The sequence below is a fragment of the Lonchura striata genome, chromosome 11 (assembly GCF_050655825.1).
Source record: "Lonchura striata isolate lonStrDom1 chromosome 11, ASM5065582v1, whole genome shotgun sequence".
NCBI classification, from domain to species: domain Eukaryota; kingdom Metazoa; phylum Chordata; class Aves; order Passeriformes; family Estrildidae; genus Lonchura; species Lonchura striata.
This window is the reverse complement of record NC_140713.1, coordinates 22,592,425-22,611,627: the sequence shown is the minus strand read 5'-3', so window position 1 is coordinate 22,611,627 and position 19,203 is coordinate 22,592,425. Positions and strand designations below refer to the sequence as shown.

The following is a 19,203-nucleotide window of genomic DNA, read 5'->3' as shown; positions in this document are numbered from 1 at the left end:
GCAAAGAAAATCCCATTTTCTGACTGTTGCTCATCACCCCTCTGACATTTCAAAGAGATTTTATCTGTCTAGCATGGAAGAGTTCCCAAACTGTTTTTATTAAGAGGACTTTTGTATGCCAGCAATGAATATTACTCTATTACTGAAAGGAATCAAAAGCTAAAGTGCCTGCGTGTACAGTTAATCTATCCAAACAGAAAATGTTTCTTAAAAAATTACGGCACTATTTTTATAACAAACCTCAGCCAAACTCACAACTGAATAAACGGAATGTGTTCTTTTAAAACCAATTTATTTTTTTGATCGTGGGCAAGAAATCCTCTCCTTGCTTTCATTCATCAAGTAATGCTTCACCTTCCCCCCGTATTTGTGTGAAGAGATTTGTCTGTGATGGGATTTTTGCTTTGGGGACATCGGATTGAAACACTCCCAGGGCTGGAAGGTGGATGTGAGCATCACAGCCAGCCCGTGGTTTCTCTTTTTAACAAAACCATGAACAAGGCAAGGAAATGCCTCACAGGGGCCAGGAGTGATGGGGAAGAGCCACCCTAAAAAGCCCTGATCCACCTAAATAAAGCATCGGGTCAGAGCCATAAGAATTCCTATAAGAATTCCTATAGGATTATACAAGGAATCTATTCCTGCTGACACGCTGTGAAGGCAAAACCACAGAGCCACTGTCTTTATGTTATTTAAAACTGGCCTGCACACTCATTACCACAACCTAATTATCATTAGCATTGCTTAAAGCAGAGTTTGGCCCTTCCTGGTTTTTACTCCCTAATTATTATTACGGTTTTACTTTAACTAGAAGCCCGTGCAGAGCTCTCCCTGCAGTTTTTTTCAGTATTTATTTAGACTCGCACCGCTTCCCAAGAGCACAATTTGAATGTCCCAAGCCTCATCCCACGATCTCTCCCTCCCCAAAATGCTGAGCATTTTTGATGCCGTCACGAAGAGGAGTCGGAGCGAACAATTTGCAGCCTGCGAGGACCCTAAAATGTGGTTAAACATTCCTGGAGGAGGCGGTGATGAATAGGCAAGCAGGGTAACCTGACCCCCAGGGCTTAAACATCCCCTTTTTGTTTGTTTGTTTGTTTTTTTCTCCGGAGCTTTCCAGGAGTTTCAGCCGCGAGCAAAGCCGGGGGCCTTAAAAGAAAAAAAAAAAAAAAAAAAAAAAGAAAAAAAAACAACCAAAAAACAAACAAATAAAAAAACCCCCACCAAAACCAAAACAAAACAAAGCCACGAAAATGCTTTAATTCCTACAATTCGCTTATTTGTGTACGTGGTTTTTAAGAGGGAGTGATTCCCGCTGCAAGCTAGAGAAAAAAAAAAAATTAATTTGAATTTCTCCCCTCTGGTTTTCGTGGTGAAAGAGAAACTCTGTGTGGGTGCTGTGCCATTCCCGAGTGTTTGAACGCTGCTTTTTCTGCTGCCCTGCTAAAGGTCAAAAGCAGGTAATGGATGTCGAAATTTCCACACACTGGGGTAAGCTCGGAGCTTGTTGACTTTAATATCGGTTTTCTTCCACCGCGGGGAAAAAAGAAAAAAAAAAAAAGAAAAATAAAAAGAAAAAGAAAAAAAATAATTCCAGCTTCTCATTGATTTTTCATGGAAATTCACCAATTTCTCCTTGTTTAAGATCTGGTCTCCGATTTCTCCTTGGTTATAATTTTGCTCTGCCCCCCAGCTGAAGCCCGGCTTTGTTTCAGCTCAGGATGGTGATTTATTTATTTTGCACAAACAAAAATCCCGGTGTGCTGGAGGTCGGTGCTGAGTCACAGGGGATACCTCAGGAAAAAACCAAACCAAGCCCACGGGAAAACCCACCTTGAGAAAAAGGAGAAAGAGCGGAAGAAAAAGTGGGGGAAAAAATGGGAATGTGCCGGTGCCTTTGTGCGGAGGAGAATAAGGAGCTCAGCGTGGCAGAATTCAGCAGAGCGAGATTGGAAATGGGAATTTTGGGAATCCCGGCTCGCCCTGGAGGGGTTGGCTTGGCTTGGGTTGGGTTCAGCTCCGCGGCCTCAGCCCTTCTGCTCCCAGCTCCAAACAAGAGGCAAGGCTGGGAAAATTTGGATTTCTCCAACTCTCCGTCCAAACTGGATGGAATGAGCCATGGAAATTCATGGTTGTGTGTGTGTGTGTGTGTGTGTGTGTGTGTTTGTGTCCCGGTTGTGCAAGGGGCAAAAATGACCTTTAAAACCCCAACATTTTTGTTATCGTTGTTGTTAATTGCTGCAGAGCTGGATTGGGATGCTCCCAAGGGCTCCCAAGAGTTGAACCACTTTTTTTTTTTTTCAGATAAATCAACATAAATGTTGGTATTCGTTGACCCTTTTGAGCTCTTGTGGGTATTACAGGGACAATATTTAAAACTTACATTTGAAAGTATATCTGGGACATGAACGCTCATTTTGTTATTGCTGGAGTCTAGAAAATGAAGCTATTTAAATTATAAATTTTTACTAATTATCATTGAGTCACACTTTGAAATAAAACTATGTGCCCACTGCATTAAAAAAAAATTAAAAAATATTTGAACACATCAGTTATCAAAATAAGCAGAATATTCCCTCCCATGGGAGTAGAGGAAGGGTCATTAAAAAAAGTTCAACACATCAGCCTTTGAGCATTTGCTCTGAAAACTAATGCAGGTAAAGAAAGGCACAGTAAGGAATGCAAAAAATGGGCAAAAATTGTACTATGAGAAAATTCTGTAGCCTAAAATAATGTTTTTCACTAGATAAAACAAAATAAATGCTTTAACATATATTTTGCCATTAGTAGAAGTGTATATTTAATTATATATAAATCTTCAGGTAACATTTCTGATACAGCTTGTCAGTCTTAATTCTGACAAATAACACTGGTTTGTTATTAAATAATAATAATCAGGAGGTTTTAAAGCCATTCAAACACAGTGCCTTGAAATCAAAATCCAGATTTAATTCTTTAGAATGTTTTTCCCAAATGAGGATAAATGTGGAGTCTGCCCTTTAAATTAAATGACAGCAAGAAGTCAGGGGGGAAAAAAAACCAAAACAAACCAAACAATAGCAAACAGTCTGAGACTGATTCTGCTCATTGTAAACAAGGGGCTGGCTCTAATTCAGTTAATGAGATTTCAACAGTGTAAATTGAATTAGGTTCATTATCCCATGATTAAAACGATCTCTATCATTGCAAAAGAAAAAAAAAATAACAGTTAAAGGACTTTTTTTTTTTCTAATTTAACAAAAACTGCTGGAATGAAATGTAAAAGCAGAACTCGCAAAATAACTGTGAGCAGAAAATTATTTTTAAATATTTATTAATATCTGCTTTTATTAAAAAATTATTAATTTTTACTATTTAAAACTGCATCCATGACTCACCAGGACAAAAGTACTTCATGCTATAGACATTAAAAAACGGGTTTTCTTCTTATTTTCATCTTTTTCTTTGCTCAGCAGACAACACCCCCACAAAATGTGTGTAAAATTCCTTTGCCGATGGGTGCAGCAAGGCATGGCTGAGTTCTCAGGTGTTTGAAACTGTAGAAAACAGGGAAGGGCTGTGTCTAATCTGCTCTACATTATACATTATTATATATACATTATGTATATCTGCTTTGCATTATAGTATATTATATATACATCACATTGTTGCGGGTTTTAAGTGCTGCGCAACAACTAATTATCTTGATGACGCCTTTCATTGACTAAAAAACAGCGACAACGCCCCGCGAGGGGACAGGGGAGGGTCGCTTTCCCCCGATAAAACCATTAAACCTCCTGTTGATAAAGCAAATTATGCCGCGAGTATCCAACAAGTGCTGAAAAGATAAATACGCTCCCAAAGGCGAGGCGGAGGCGACTCTGCCTGTCCCAGCTCCAAACTTCCAATGCCACCTAATGGAGAGCCCGCACCTCGCAGCGATCCCTCCTGGCCTTTTCCAGCCCCAAAAAAAAGCTCCAGAAAGCCGAGGCTGCCGCGGTGGGATCCCAAAATCCCGCGGCAAATGTTGGGATCGCCTGGCTGGATGCCGGCGCTCCAAAGGAGCGGCTCACGGTGCCTCAAGTGGGATTTTGGGGGTGCTTTGGGGTGCGAGGCTCGGATTTGGGATCTCCGCGGAAATCCCGAGCTCCTGACGGGAGGAAAACGCTGGTCCGGGTGTAGAGGGACGTGAAAATGGCTCGGGATGTGAAAATGGCTCGGGATGTGAAGAAAATAACCCGGAATGCTCAAATAGCCGGGATGAACAAATAGCCCGGGATGCTCAAATAGCCCAGGATGCACAAATAACCCGGGATGTGAAAATGGCTCGGGATGTGAAGAAAATAACCCGGGATCAGCAAATAACCCGGGATAAGCAAATAACCCGGGATGCTCAAATAGCCCGGGATATGAAAAGAGCCCGGGATGTGAAAATGGCTCTGGATGTGAAAATGGCTCGGGATGTGAAGAAAATAATCCGGGATGAGCAAATAACTCGGGATGAGCAAATAGCCCAGGATGCACAAATAACCCGGGATGAGCAAATAGCCCAGGATGCACAAATAACCCGGGATGCACAAATAGCCCAGGATGCACAAATAACCCGGGATGCACAAATAACCCGGGATGCACAGATAACCCGGGATGCGCAACTAACCCGGGATGCGTAAATCCCCCTCCCTGAGGCGTGGCCGGGGCACTCTGTGCGTCCTCCCCGTGGCTCGGCTCACACGTGGGGACACCGAGAGCGGGGACAGGCTGAGGATGAATCTGTCCTGGCCTCCGGCTGCCCTCGGCGTGTCGGGTCGGGGCTCTGCAGCACACCCAGCACACTCCCCGTGCGTGCACATCCCCGGGAATGCTCCCGCACCCGCCGGGCAGCGCTGCACACACGCAGGTTAGCCATGCACAAAGATAAACACAGGGCCAAACCGCTTTTGGGAACAGCTTTTCGGACTGAATCCCAAAGCAGGCCCCAATTTGAAGATGGTTTGGGATTTCCCACTGAAGGTGGTTGGAGATTTCCCGGTGCAACACCCCTGGAGTCCAGCAAGCAGCTGTGATTTTGCTCTGCCCTGTCCCCCTTGCAGCTGAACAAAGCCCCATTCTCTCTGACCCGAATGTATTTTATTTACACCATACTTAGGATTTCCCTCTGATTTATTTCTCTAGGGCTGGATCCAAAGCTCCCGCTGATTTCGGGAGGTTTGGGGTAGGGCCCTGCACTTCTGCAGCTCCAGACCTGCTGCAGCCAGGGGTGAATCTGTGCTGATTTGAATGATAAATATCGGCCAACACACAAAAAAGTTTAGAAAGGGGGCTTGAAGGGGGAGGAAAAACATCAATTTTCCATAAAGCTTGCTCTGCTCATGCCAAGCTTTACACCCCGTCACCACCAATTTTAAGCACACTGTGGTATGGCAAGATTAGGGATAAAAATTAACTATGAGAAAGATACAGATTTAAGATTTACAGGTTTTTAATTGCACAGATCCTCTACAGTTTTTACAATTCAGCGGGATTAAAGACAGTAGAGCTGGGAATAAAATGCAAAGGGAGCTTTGCTGCTTTTAAAAAAAAATAAATAATAGTAAACCAAGCTCAGACAAACCCCACAACAAAAAACCCGAAGCAAATAAAGGCGAATGGAACAGATTTCCATGTTTACTTTTCTTTCTGCAGTTGGATCCCTTGTCGTAGCCACAAGAACTGCAAGCATAAGGTACGGAATGGGAAATAAAATACAGGAAAAAGAAACAAAAAATTAAAAAAAAAAAAAAAGGGCAATTTCAGGAGAAGGAAGCAAACCCAAGAGCTGCGCAGAGCCGCTGCCCCTGCTCGGGCTCCGTCCCTGGAGCTGCCAGCGGGGACGGGGACGCTGCAAACCCCGGCTCGCAGGGGAGGAAGAGGAAGAGGAGGAGGGTTTCGGGATGGGGAGAGGGAAGAGAAAAAGTGCAGTACCTACAGCTCGATGCGTCCTCCAGCCCCCAGCCTCCGCTTCTCTCTCTCTCTCTCTCCCTCTTAAGTCAAAAAGGAAATGCGGTTCTTTTTTTTTTTTTTTTCTTTCTTTCTTTTTTTTTTTTTCGGAATCAGAAAACGAACCGTCAGGAAGTTGGCAAAACCTCCGACTAAACAAACAATGGAGGAAATGCAACAAATTCGCTTTTTTGGCGGCGGCGGAGCGAGGGCGGGCGGCGCGCAGGCAGCGCAGGGAGCTGCGCAGCGCTCCCAGGGCTCCGAGCCGCGATTCCCTCACATTCCTGCGGGATTTTTTATCCCACGGACACCCATTCTCTGCGGCCAGGTACGCGGGGCAGGGATGGGCTCCTGCGTCCCCCACCCCCGGCAGAAATGCCCACATCTCTCCGCTAAAGGAGATGCGCCCGTGCGGGATGCGCATCAATTCCCAGGAATTATCTTCCCTTCCCACGGGCTGGGATAAGCAGGATGGAGGAATGAGCGAGTTCCGTGTTGGCGTTTCTGCCACAAGCGCCGTTTGTACAAGGACGAAGGTAGCAGGGAGAGGTTTCAGAGGAGTTTGGTTTATATATATATTATATTTTCCTAATTTTACTACAATTCACCCGTCCCCCCCTCATCCTGGAATCTGGGTCTCTGCGGAGCGAGACGCTCACATCCCCCTCCGCGACTCCCTGAGGTAAAACAAACAAACGGGAGGATCCTTGGAAGATGCGCGGAGCTGTGCGGAGCGGGGCTGCCCTGTCCTGCCCGGGGCTGAGTGGCTCCTTAGGCTCCAGTTCGGCTGAAAATCACCCCCTAAACCCCCGCAAAGGGATTTTCTCCGGGCAGGCACTCCCCCAGGTGCTGCTGGAAGCGGTCCGGGACCTCCCGTCTCCCACGGGCGAGGGGAGCCTCCCTCCCCCAAAAATGCGGGATGCGCACCGGGATCACTGCTAAAAGCAACACAAGTCTGTATTTTTTAATAAAGAGCGTTCTCGGGCGAGCTGGCCGCCTTGCACCCGCCCCACGGATGATGAGGTGGCTCTGCAAACACTGCGGAGAAGATTAACACTGCTCTTCTAAGGTCACAGCGAGAGCCCTGCCTGGCGAGAGCTCTGCCGCTGCTCATCTGTACTCTCCAGAAGGGCCCTTCGGTTTTAGGGGTGACAACACCCCCAGAGGGGTCCCAACACCCCCAGAGGGGTCCCAACACCCCCAGAGGGGTCCCTTTCCATCACCAGCCGGAGCTCTAGGTCTCCCCCTGATTCCTCTCCATCATCATCTCTCCCCTCCCTGGGAGTCAGCAATGCTTTGGATGTCCCTCCAGTCCCTCTCCATCACCATCTCTCCCTGTCCGGGGTTTTGGTGTCCCCCCACTCCTTCTCCATCACAATTTCTCCCTATCCGGAGTTTTGGATGTCCTCCCAGTCCCTCTCCATCACCATCTCTCCCTGTCTGGGGCTCTGGTGTCCCCCCACTTCTCTGTCACCATCTGTCCCTGCCCAGGGTTCCCGGGGTCTTCCCAGTCCCCCACCATCCCCACCTCTCCCTGTCCAGGGTTCTGGGTGTCCCCCCACTCCCTCTCCATCCTCATCTTTCCTTTTCCGGGGCTCTGGGTGTGTCCCTCCAGTCCCCCTCCATCACCATCCCAGGGTTTTGGATGTCCCCCCACTCCTTCTCCATCTCCATTTCTCCCTGCCCGGGGTTTTGGATGTCCCCCCCAGTCCTTCTCCATCCCCATCTCTCCCTGTCCGTGTTTCTGGTGTCCCCCCACTCCTCCATCCCCATCTCTCCCATGCCTGGGCTTTACAGAGGACTCGAGGTGTCCTCCCAGCAGAAGCAGCGGCTTCAAAAACCCCTCTAATTTCAAATTATATCTTTTATTATTACTATCATGATGAAATCTTTAATTTGGCGGTCGAGAAGAGCTGGGAAGCAATGTCAGAGCGAGCTGCCAGCGTGGTTTTCCAGCGGCCCCTTGGCAGGAGCGCCTTCCCCACCTCCCGCAGCCCGGCCAGGGAGAACCGGCAGCGCTGCTCGGCTTTTAGGGAACCTCTGCAAATGGAAAAGGAGCAGGAAAACCGGCAGTGGCAAGGTCATCTGCCCAGAATTCCATAAACGCACTAGTCCCGGGGGAAGAAGAGCCCCGGGATGGGCCGGGATTGGGATTGGAAGGGAAGGGAAGGGAAGGGAAGGGAAGGGAAGGGAAGGGAAGGGAAGGGAAGGGAAGGGAAGGGAAGGGAAGGGAAGGGAAGGGAAGGGAAGGGAAGGGAAGGGAAGGGAAGGGAAGGGAAGGGAAGGGAAGGGAAGGGAAGGGAAGGGAAGGGAAGGGAAGGGAAGGGAAGGGAAGGGAAGGGAAGATAGAAGAGATATTTTTTCCATTAAAAATGAAAATAAATTAAGAATAAATAAAGAAAAAAAAAAAGAAAAAACTACTCAGCTTCCCCCACCCCACTCCCAACAAGACCTGTACACAGTAACATTTTCCTTGGATAAGGATTTCCCCTGCGTGGTTTTCGCCTCTGGGTCCCTTTTGGTAAATCCCTGTAAAGCACGATAGGTTTGGGATTTTCCCCCTGTTTTCCCTTGCCCTGTACCAGTGGCATGAGCTCGCCTGGGGATGCTGGTTTGACTCGCTTTGCCCACAATCCCTGTGACAGCGCCACCGGGGCGTTTCAAAACGACATAAAATCGGAATAAACCAGCAAATCGGAGTGAGAGCGCCCGGAAAAGTGTCAGACAAAACACGCTGGAGCCAGAGTGGGTTTCACCTTTCTGAGACTCTACAAATTGCAGCTATGGACACCTTGGAGACCTCTGAAATCCCTTCATTAGCTGCTTGATGCATCTGACATCCGAGCTCATTGTACCCCCGAGGCGTCCAAAAGCTTGGAAATCGAGTTTTATTAACCTAATAAAACGCACGCACGCAAAATTCGGGAGAAAACTCAAGAATCGAGAAAGCCTAAATAAATCCTCTGACTAGGTGCTGGAGGCTTTTCAAGGCTGTTTGAAACGGGGAGGAAAACAAATTATTTACTTGTCAAAATCGGATTTTTTTTTCAGACGGTTAGTCTTCTAGCGGGATTTCTTTATAAAAGAAACCGAGCATTCATTTGCGCTTAAAACTGACAGGCTGCCTTCGTTTCCATCCTCCTGCTGTATTTTCCCTATTCCTTGGTTCCTGCATTATGCAATAACTCAGTCATTTTTTTAGGAACAAAGGGGAAATATAATGAGAAACATTACAGCGGCAGCGCGCGTTTGCTGCCCGCTAGCAGAGCGCTTTGCGTGTAGTATATATATATTTTATTTCCAGCCAAAACTAACGATCCCAGCGTCCTACGTGATGGGAAGGGACGCGTTTACAATGTGGCCATTGTGCGCCGGCATGAGGAGATTTTTCTGTGCCTTGAGCATCACCTGGGAGGAGATCCCTGCGCAGGGAGCATCCCTCCTCCGGCAGCAGCAGGGACACGGCTGCAGAGGCTTTCCCCTCCTTTTCTTCTGCGTAAAAGAATAAAAAGAAAAAAAAAATAAAAATAAAAAGAATCACCTTCGTGATCGCTTTGACCCAGAAATCCAAACTCCCAAAGGCGGCTGAAATTCAGCTGAAGCCGCGCGGTTTAGCGTCCGGGGCAAACTTTGCTCGCTTAAAGCAGCGTTTGGAGTGAGCAGAACACTTTTTTTTTCTTTCCTGTAAATCATGGGGTTTTTTTACCAAAAACTCCTTTTCGGGGCCGTTTGGGGCATGACTGTAAAATCGGGTTACCTAGCCCAGATCAGCGGGGCTGTTGTCACCCAGGCAGGAGTGCCACCAAGGCGGGGCATTAGCAGTTGGTAAATAAATTAAATAAGCGTGCAGGCTGTAAAGTGAAGTTGTATCCTTTAGATAAGCGCTTATCTACACACCATTAAAGCCACACTCACCTCCCTAGCCTATGGAGAGGCTGGGGCTGTCAGCTCCCAGAGGGAAATATTTATTTAGTCCCTTTTGGAATGGGAGGATTTAATCCCGACTTGATGTGCCAGGAGAAACCTTTTCCTTGTTTTTGTTTGGTGGGTTGTAATTCTGTGGATTAAAATCCTTAAAATCTTGTTTGCCTACAAAACAAATAAAAGATAATCTGGGTGGAGTGACTGAGGTCTTGACATCCATTTTTAATATTGTCTGTCATTTCTTCTCAGTGAATTTTATCTTTTGATCACATACACAGGCTCTCCATAGAAGCAGGTTTATGTATATTTAAAAAAAAATATGGAAAATAGGAGCCAATCCTTTTAGCTGTCACTGAGGCTGGAACGTGCTGAGTCAGGGCTGTGTGGTCCAGCTAAATTCAAATTAAAGTCATCAGCAAGTCCCCCTTGGCCCTGGAGATGGTCACAGCAAGGAAGGAGCTGTGAGAGCCCCTCAGAACTGGCACTGCTTGTCAAATCCACGGTGTGAGGCTGGATAATTGCATGGATTAAGTAGGATTGACAAGATTTAAATCCTCATCCTGGATCCTCATTTTTCCCCTTAGTAGAGTTTTATCAATGTAAGGATGCTCGAGTGGACTGCAGGGGAGTAGAGACCAGAAAGAGCAGATTTTAATAAAAGTAATAACAGCAGGAAAAAAACAAATCTGGGAGGTAACTAGAAAGATATTCTGCTATTTTAACTAATTATTTTCTAGTTTTGAAGTCTAATATGAAAACCAGCAATGTTTGTTTTTATTTTTATAGGTGAGGAAAGTGAGGTACTAGGGAATAAAAAAAAAGAAAAAGGAGGACTATTCAAGGTGCAACTTCAGTGGCAGAGTGCAGGATTAAACCACAGCTTTATTTCCATCCCAGCCTGCTGTGCTCAGACCAAAGCCACGCTGACTCGCAGGTAAAGCTCTGGTTCTTGCTGAAGTCGATGGAAATTTTAGCACTGCTTTCAAAGGGAAGGCTGAGCAGCCTGGTAAAGGATCACTTGTTATTGATCCTTTCTGAGCAGCTCTCTGTGTTTTGTTTTATTTAACATAAGCAAAGCTCTCAACTCTGGGGCCTGGCCTTTGGAGTGGTGGGGTTGGAGAAAAATGGGAGCTTTGGTGCAGGAGGAAGGAAAATAATCAGCCTTCCAAGCTGCATTTTCAAATTGGGATTGCTGCAATCTGAGCCTGCTCTCTCCATTGAAACTGTGCATTTATAGAAGGGTGCACTTGTGGATCTATCCATCAAACATGCCAATTCTGCTGGTGTGGGAATCCAGGGCTTCCCTCTGGCTGCCCTGGCAGCTCAGGGACCCTGGCAGGGGACAGGAACCCCCTGGACAGAGCCCCCAGAGACACTAGCTGTGATCTCTGGCCATGGAAAAGAGTTTTCAATCTTACAGGATGAATTACCAGCTATGAGGGTTTGATATCAGTAATAATTAAGTGTGGCACGGGTGCAAAAGTAAAATTTTAGGGTTCTAGATGAGGGGTCCAAAGGGGACAAGCTGGAGGAAATTGGGTGTGCCTTGTCCTTTTTCTCCTTCATGCCCTCCATGTCTCACTGTGGTGTTGGCATTTTTCTGTTGGTTCAGGCTGGGGACACACTGTCCAACGTAGGTGACAGATATTGGCACGTTCTTGTAAATCCAGCCCAGGGAGTTTCTGGTATTGAATGTTTGTCACATCCCACTGAGGGCAGAGCCCCACACGCTGCCCTGCAGGACAGAGCTGAGCAGGGCAGCAGAACATGTGAGAGATAAACAGAATAAACAACCTGGAAACCAGCACAGACCAATTATGGCTTCTGCTTTGGCAGCGGGGCTGAAAGACAGAGACTTTTACAATCTGGGAATCACCAGTCACAAATTCCAACATGCTGGCAGCAGAACGCAGGGCAGTAGCAGAGTGAATTATTCCTGTGAAAGACAAGTCAGAACTCCCCATGGCATGGCACACACAGAATTCTGGGCTCAGGCAGGAGCAGGAATCTCCTAACCTAGCCCTAATCCCAGTCATGGAGCCACATTACAAGCAGGTTTTTCTCAGGAGCTGTCAGCTCTGAGGATAACACTGTGGATATCATCTCCCTATCCCCAGGATGAAACCAAAATCCAGAGCCCCAGAAAACAGGGGGAAATTATTGTCACTGACTTAAGCAAGAAAGAGATGAAATCTCTCGATAAAACAATACTCCAGTTGGATTGCAGCTGGTTTTGGACAATTGCTGTTGGGTGCTGGCAGCAATGCAAACAATCTGCTGCAATCTCACTCATTTGGGGTAGGAATCTCCTCAGTTTCCTCAGCAGAGCTGTGCCAGGCAGAATTGCAGCACCCGGGCATCCTCCTACCGCACGTGGCGCTGAGGTTTGGGGGCACCGTGAGATTTTTTAGGTCAAACCTTCCAAGGTGTCCCTTGAGAGCTCTGGGAACTGAGGTGCCAAAGGAGGTGGGCACAGCGTGGGGCTGCTCCCCTTCCCCGTGCCCACATTTGCCCCCCTGGGGTCCCATCTGTTTTCTCCCCGTGTTTATTTAACACTCCCAGGGCTGTAAGACAGGAGACTGATCAGTAAAATGGAGCTATAATAGGGTTTTCTTGCCCAAAATGGCATTCCCGAGGACATCCAACAGCTCCATTCTGTGCTCCCATAAAATCCGCTCCTTTTCTGGTCCTCTTCTGCTTTTGGTCTTGGCCAAGGTGCTAAATGGGCCAATAAGTGGTTTATTGCCCTCCCAATTTGGCATCCACAGCGACCCTGAGGGCCCCTTGCTGTGTTAGAAAGGTCCATTTCAGATAATTCTGTGCTTTCCAAACAAAAAAGTGCAAAAAAACCCACCAAAAAACAACCAAACAAAGAAACCCGGAGGTGAGACATGAATTTTGCTGCCACTCTGTATTTCAGGCTGACTTGCTGAGTGCAGCTCAAGCCAGCTGGAATTCCAAAGGCTCCAGGTGATTGTATATATGTATATATGTATATATGTATATATGTATATATGTATATATGTATATATGTATATATGTATATATGTATATATGTATATATGTATATATGTATATATGTATATATGTATATACGTATATACGTATATACGTATATACGTATATACGTATATACGTATATATGCATGTATGTATATATGTATATATGTATGTATGTATATAGTGTGTATATATATGTACGTATATATGTATATATGTATATATGCATGTATGTGTATATGTATATATGTATGTATGTATATAGTGTGTGTATATATATAATTTTATAATATTTATTATTTATTTATTTATTTATCCCTTGAGTTGCAAGAAAAATGCTCAAACCGAAACAAAACAGATTTTTTAGCAGTCCAGAGAGCTCCTGAGGGAATGCGAAGGGAGAAGAAATGAGCAAAGAGAAGGAGCAGTAATTCCGTTTCCCGTAAACGCCCATCTCCGAATTAACTGAACTAAGGACCACCTGAACAACTGACCCTTTTCTGACCACGGTTGGGATGAATTTCCCCACTGATCTCCTCCCTTCCTCCGCCCGCAGGTGTTTTCTGACCTGGGGAGGGCTTGGAGCAGCATCCAGCCGGGAGCAGGGGCTCTGCTCCACCTGCCTCACCCGGAGGCTGCAGCCTGCTCCGAGCTGGACCCTCTAGTGGACTCCCAGAGCATTTTCCTTTGGAAAAAAAATCGGGAAAAGAGCTTTAAATGCAACTTCCATCCCCGCCAAGCGCGTAGCTGAGCAGCTCCTCAACACATCCCCAGGTTTATATAAAATAAATTTAAAATCACGACATGAAACAGAAACCTTCTGGAGCAAACATCTTTTTGCCTTTTTGGGAAGAAAGCTGAATATTTTATAACATATTTTTCATTTTCTAGGCATGAAAAGGCAGAGAGAATTCCAGACTAAAGCAAAGCTAAAGAAGAGTTAATATATTTTGATTATGTTTTATAACTGTATGGATCTTATTAAAAGTAATCTTCCCAAAATAATTAGCACTGAGCACTCATTTTAGGAGAGGAATATAAAACAAGAAAATAGTCTTGTGAGCAGGACCAGGTCTATTATTCAGGGGTATGAAATTTAAACAATCAATGAAAAAAAGAGGAAAAAACATCTCCAATTTGCTTTCTACAATCCTCAATCTGAATTTTAAGCCAGTCACAGTTACAAAACAAGTATATAAAGTTACAAGAACTCTGCCCAGATTTAAAGCAATGATAGTGACAGCACTTGCCTAGAAAAAGGAAATCCAACATTGAGGGAAATGTTTATATTATGCATTAGAATTTCAAACAACTGTTTTTTTATCCTGAATAGCTGTGGATTTTTCTTTCTTTTCAATAGAGAAAATGACACATCTGAGAAGTGTGGGGAAGATTAGCCCAGAGCTGCATGTTTAATGATGTGCAATGGGGAGAAGGAAAGAGGAAAATAGCCATAACTTCCATTCAAATGTTAAAAATCCCATCAAACAACACCACAAACAAGTGTTATTACTTCTCTACCGATCCCAAAACAGAAAAAAGAAAAACCAAACCAATACAAAACTGCAAATGCTTTATCTTGTAGATATATCCATGTAGCTCTGCTCCACAGCTGTTCCAAAGTGGTGACAACCCAAGAAAAGGTCAGAATTGAGTTACTCCGGGTCAGGAAGACCCAAGAAGATTCAAATCAGGTTCAGACACTGATATGATTTTCCAGGCTCTTTGCAAGTCCCAAGATCAGCCTGTGGCCATGTGCTGGGATGGGATATTTTTAAATTTCCTCCCCCGTTTTTTTTTTTTTTTTTTTGGTCATTTAATGTCAGGTTTTCACTCATCGAAGAGCATCGTGTGATGGGCACACTGTCCATGGTACCACCCGCGGGGCTGCCACCACCCCCTGGCACCACAGGGCCTCACTGCCACCTCCCAGCCCACACCAGGCACCAAGGATCACCTGCACTGGGCACCTGTGGGAGGTGTCCCACCAAGAGCCAGCGTGGAGCAATGGCCAACAGCTGAAACCCCACCTCTCCTCCTCCAATGCTCTTCGACTTTGGAGTCAGGAAGGGAGGAGGCAAAGCATGGAACCACAGAGGTGTTTGGGTTGGAGAATCCCTCTCAGGTCATCGAGTCCAACTCCAGCACTGCCATGGCCACCACTGAGCCATGTCCCCACCTGTGACACCTTTACAACCTTTAGATCCCTCCACCACTGCCCTGGGCAGTCTGTTCCAAAGCTCAGTAACCCTTTCTGAGAGGAAATCTTCTTTGTATCTGCCTCTATATATCTTTTTATCTTTACATAGCCTGCCCTGGCCCAGCCTGAGGCCGTTCCCTCTGCTCCTGTCCCTGTTCCCTGGAGCAGGAGCTGTGCAGGGCCAGGAGGGTTCCCCTGAACATCCATTTCTCCAAGCTGAGCCCATTTCCCAGCTCCTTCAGCCTCTTCTGCTGCTCCAGACCCTTCTCAGCTCCGAGGCAGCGTCTCCTCTTTCCCAGCCCCTCACCACTCCAGGGAAGTTCTCAGCACAGATGGATGCACCAAGCCTGGAAGCTGCAGCAGCAGAAACAATCACGTTATAACCCTGCTTTCACCTTCTGTTTGCAAAGGTCTCCAGGCCACAGCAGCTCTCCTTCTGCAGGCTTTTGGCATTAAACATTCCCACTCATTCCATGCTTTGTTTGGTTAGTTGTAGGAGAAAACCAGCGTTCTTCCCCATTATCAGAGGAGAAGGAACAGTGGCAGGAAATTAGGTCACAGAAACTACCCTGCTGTTTGGAGAAGGGCTTCTGTTCCCTTCTGTTCCATAAGAAATTTCCACTGGAGAACAGAAGTATCCCAAGCCTCCTTTGTTTCATCCCAGGCCCCCTTCCCAGCTCCCTACCACGGATCCAATTACCCTTCCCTGGGAACAAGCTGTGGCTCTAAATTAAATCAAATGGTTTATTTGTCTGGGGCAGCTTTGCTCAGAGATGTCGAGGGCTCTCTGGAGAAGTTGCTGCTGTTTGGAAGGAAATCTTTGCCACTGTCACTTCTGTCAGGAAAAAGTCAGGCATGACTCTGTCATATTGGCATCCCCGTTTTGGGGGCTTTTTCAATCCATGCTCCCATCCAGGATGTGGTTTTGGTGCCATTTTCCCATCTCAATTCCCAATTTTGTGGAAATTCTATTTTTTTTACGCCAGACACATAGAAATCTTCAGGTGCCTCAAAACATCTTCTTCCAAAGTTTGATTTCTTCCAGGCCTCTTCAACCCTGTGAATTCACCTGCATTTTTTTTTCCAGGCTGAAAGGAAGGAGAGAGCTTTCCACCCATTTGAGACTGAAATAAACCCCTCAGTGCCTGTGCAGCCTTTCTCCAGCAAGGCCACTTCATTGGGGACATGCCCAAAAACCACATCAGAGCTTTATTTTGGGACTTTAAAACTTCCACCTTTTTCTACTTGTGCTCCATTTTTGATGGGAATTCATCCACAGTGGTCTTTGGTATTCCAGTGCTGGGGTTGTCTCCCTGTTTATAGCTTAGAATGGGGTTTATTAACTGTGTTTATATATATAAAGTATATTTTAAAATATAAGAATATATGTTTGGTCCTGAGGACAATGGAAGAGCCCATCAGACCTTCCCAACAAGAAGTTGTTAAGGAATGAGATGTAAGGAAGTAATGGAGGTTTCTGAGGATGTTATTGGAAATAAGGCACCAAAAAAGCATTGAGACCTACAGAATTCCCATTTTTGAGGATTGCAGTGATTCCCATAATCTGCTGTTGAAAAAAGCAAGTGCCACCAGAGCAGATGCAGAGAGAGGATCCAGTCAGAAAATTTCCAGTAAAGTTGAACCATCCTTATGGCAAATGTAAATTTGAAATAGAGAGTTACAGCCCCAAAGAAGGTGATTATATACATGGAAAATTAGCAGTACAGAACATCCAGGTTTGCATTTATTTCAGAGATTTTCCCCATCCTAATTCAGATTTCTGGAATTTGCAGCAGTGGGACGATCCATTGTGCCGCTGGAAGCACAGAAAGATGGAGAATTAGAGACACATTTTGGGCACGGGCTCCTGCTTCTGTGTTGGGCTAATTAGTGGTTTGTTAGTATGTTAAGTGCTCTGCACATTGACCTCAGGCTGGTTGTCTCTAATAAACAAAAGCACCAGGTAACCACTGATTTCCCAGGGACTGTAACTTGACTAATGAGCACTGAGGTACCCAGGCTCCCATCTGGCCAAAAAAGTGAGAAAATCCTTTTCTAGGAAATAGAAATAAAGGTTATTAGAGTGATTTCAAGTCTAATTTAAAACCTGAAGTCTGGGATAGTTTAAAACTTTCCGTGTTTCTTTTCAATAAACTTGACCAAGCTGAAGTGATTTTTTGGACCTTGGTCTGGTGACGGCAGATTTTGTTTCAATGGTAAAGTTCATCAAGAAAGAATTCACCTCTTGTAGAAAACCTCATTTTGATCAGGAAATGCATTTTTGCCAATGTTAAGACCAGCTAGACAGGCTCTTGTCAGGAAGTAGGATAGGGCCAGGCTGAAAATCCAAGATATTTTCCCTTTCCTGTTAGGATGTCCTTGCATTGACAGGTTATAAAGCTGAAACACACTCTGAAACAAACCCTCAAAAACCAACAGCAATGCACAGAAATGGCTCTTGGGTGACCCAATGGCCTGGCTCTGATTTTTTTCCATGGGATTTAGGAAGAATTGCAAAGGCTGTGAGTTTTTGCAGAAGAACTGCTGTAGTTGCAAGCAAGGCTGGCTGCGCTGGCTGCCAGGAGTTTCGAGAGGATCCCTGGAAACACATTTGGTTTTAATCAGGCCCCTGCACTGTGGAACATCCTGTTTGTCTACATTTATTATTACTGACAAATTATCCTCCTCCAAATCTCAGGGAGCATTCACTTTATCCTCACATTAAACCTGATTGGAAACAGTAGGTTTAATTGGACTCAGCATGAAGCCCAGTCGTAAACTGCACCAGTTCCTTGTTTTATTGTGGCATTCCCTGGATGTGTGAAAATACCATATTTCATATACAGGGCCCAACTTGCTACTGCCAGGGCTGTCACAGACAATGCACAGACGCCCTGGGCTACAGGAGCACCCTCTGCCCACTCCCAGCTGGGAAAAGTTGGCCGTTCCCAGCAATCTGTGAATAAAATACGTCATTCCAGATCTGGCCCAAAATTCGGAGAGTTCTCTTCATCACTAACAGAGCCCCGTGGTCTGCAGGACTCAGAGTCTGCTGTGCTTCAGCTGAGCTCTGAGTTTGAGAGGGATGGAGCAGCCAGTGCAGGGTGTGGATCATCCTCTCACTGCCATGCTGGGAAATGGGAGCATCTTCTTCTTCCCCTCATCAGCTGGAGATTCTTTCCTAGGAAAAACCCAGGAAACCTGGGGGGTTAGAGGTGAATCCAGTTTGATGTATTTGGAGCTTGTGCCAAGGGTTGATTATATGGGAAAAAGCTGAAACCTTTCGGCCATGAAGGAGCCCACCATGGTCGGACTGATGGTGATTGTAGGATTAGGTTTTTGGCTGGTGCTCTGAGATCTTCCCAACATCTCTGATTTTTCCCTTGCTGGGAGTGACCCTCCAGCAGCTGTGCCTCATCCACATGTGCACTGCAGGGAAGTGCAGAAGTTTCCAGATCAGGGAGGAAGTCTGGTGAGGTGTCAGGTAGTGGCAATCTTGGGTGGGAGCCCTGGAAATGAGCTCGTGCCTGAGAGATTCTGGCAGGAGCTGAACTATGGAGTGACTTCTTTCCGATGTCCTGGGTGTGGAAAAGCCTGAGACAGCACGATGTGCCTGGGGTGAAGGGGAAAAAACAAACCACCAGAGGACAAACAGACAGCTCAACCCCTTTGCTATTCAGGTTTACACAATTCGGGACTGTTCATTTGGACCATAAAGTGTGTGACCTGCTGAAATTCATCTTTTCATGAGCCTATGGTCTCTCCCAAGTGGGTGGAACAGCATTCAAGGGATTATCTTGGCATAAATATTATTTTAAATTCAAGTTAAGTGGCATTTAAATTTGCCATGGATGTAAATGCCTTTTTCTGGAAGAAAAATAGAAATTTCTCCATTTTGCCAGTTTTGGAAGCTGTATTTTGCAAAAACAGCCTGTTGGAAATGATAAAAACCTCACATGGATTGATAAAGTCTCCTTACCAGAAAAACAAAGAAATAAAAAGCAGATTACAGATAGAAAAGGAATTGCAAAAGTAATAAATATCTGAAGGATGGAGATCTGTTCCAAACTGTGATAGATCACAAATCTCAAATCTTCCTTCTAATTGTCTTTGACAAAATCTGT

At 45.7% G+C, this 19,203-nt stretch overlaps 1 long non-coding RNA gene across 9 annotated transcripts in view; it reads right to left on the bottom strand.

Annotated features, from left to right (window-relative positions):
- The window catches only part of LOC110474494 (uncharacterized), a 34,108-nt gene extending 28,124 nt beyond the window's left edge, over window positions 1–5,984 (bottom strand). For all 9 annotated transcript variants that reach the window (XR_014958000.1, XR_014958002.1, XR_014957996.1 and 6 more), the window contains exon 1: window positions 5,941–5,984. This is a non-coding gene — a long non-coding RNA (uncharacterized LOC110474494). The remainder of the gene's footprint in view (window positions 1–5,940) is intronic.
- Window positions 5,985–19,203: the final 13,219 nt, after the last annotated feature.